This window comes from Rhinopithecus roxellana, chromosome 6 (genome assembly GCF_007565055.1).
Source record: "Rhinopithecus roxellana isolate Shanxi Qingling chromosome 6, ASM756505v1, whole genome shotgun sequence".
Classification (NCBI taxonomy): domain Eukaryota; kingdom Metazoa; phylum Chordata; class Mammalia; order Primates; family Cercopithecidae; genus Rhinopithecus; species Rhinopithecus roxellana.
The window spans coordinates 55,124,912-55,126,322 of NC_044554.1; positions in this window are offsets into that span (position 1 = coordinate 55,124,912).

Here is a 1,411-nt window from a genome sequence, read left to right on the forward strand (position 1 = left end):
GTACCGATACCCGTATTTTCCTGGCTTTACCTCAGTGAAATCTACTTCCCAGTAGATACCGGGCCTGGTTCCCCTGAGCCTTGTTCCTGCAGCAGCCTGGGATTGGGGATAGGCGTTGCTAAGCTGGCAGACTTTGCAACTCGTCACAATGCTGCTGGCCGTCTCCGCTATGCGTCTGATCTTGAGCTTGGAGCGTCTGATCAGGTCTATCATCCGCCGGGCACCCAGATGGGTGGATCGGTGGATGTGTTCTAACACTTGCTGTCCTAATTTTTCTGGTAGGATAATTTGGTCATTAGTATCAGTCCACCACCCATTCTGGATCTGTTTCAGGGGAAGTTTGTCGATCCACTGGAGATCTTGTTCTGAATAATCAGGGTGATACGGCAGGTCCCGGGGGCCCGGATCAGGGAGCTGGAGTGCAAGGAGTTGACTGGGAGCCTTTGCCACACTCCTTGCAGTTTGGTCTGCCAGAAAGTTGCCTTGAGCAGTTGGAGAGTGGTTGGCTTCTGGTGCCCTGGGCAATGTACAATAGCCAATTTTTCTGGTTTCCATGTTAGCAGGGCTAGGATCTCTTGCTTATTTTTTATCTCTTTTCCTTCAGCCGTTAGCAACCCTCGCTCCCTGTAAATGGCCCCATGTATGTGTGCCGTAGTGAAAGCGTATCGGCTGTCTGTGTATACTGTCAGTTTCCTCCCTGCCCCTAAGGTAAGAGCTTGGGTGAGCGCTATCAGTTCGGCCCTCTGGGCCGATGTCCCCGGGGGCAGGGTTTCCGCCCAGATTACCTCAGTCTCTGAAGTCACTGCTGCTCCAGCATACCTCTGGCCTTGGTGTATGAAGCTACTCCCATCGGTGAACCAAACGAGGTCGGCGTCAGGAAGTGGGCGGTCCTGCAGGTCCTCTCGAACTCTGTGCACCTGGGCTAATATCTCGGTGCAATTATGGAGCGGCGCGTCCAGGTCCGGGTTGGGCAGCAGCGAGGCAGAGTTTAAGGTTGTTGGGGTCAGGAAAGTTATTCTGAGGGGATTTAATAGTAGTCCTTGGTAGTGGGTGAGCCGGGTGTTGCTTATCCATCGGTTAGGCGGCTGTTTGAGTACACCTTCGATGGCATGTGAGGTAACGACCCGTAATTCTTGTCCCAAGACAAGTTTATCAGCATCTTGTACCATCAGGGCCGTGGCTGCAATCACTCGGAGGCAAGGGGGCCACCCGGCAGCCACTGGGTCTAACTTCTTTGACAGGTAGGCGACTGGCCTCCGCCAGGGGCCTAAGTTCTGAGTTAGCACCGCCTTGGCGACGCCCTTACTCTCGTCCACGTATAAGTGGAAGGGCTTAGTGACGTCAGGCAGTCCCAGTGCAGGTGCAGAGAGTAGGGTGGTTTTAATCTGTTGGAAAGCCGACTCGGCTTCTT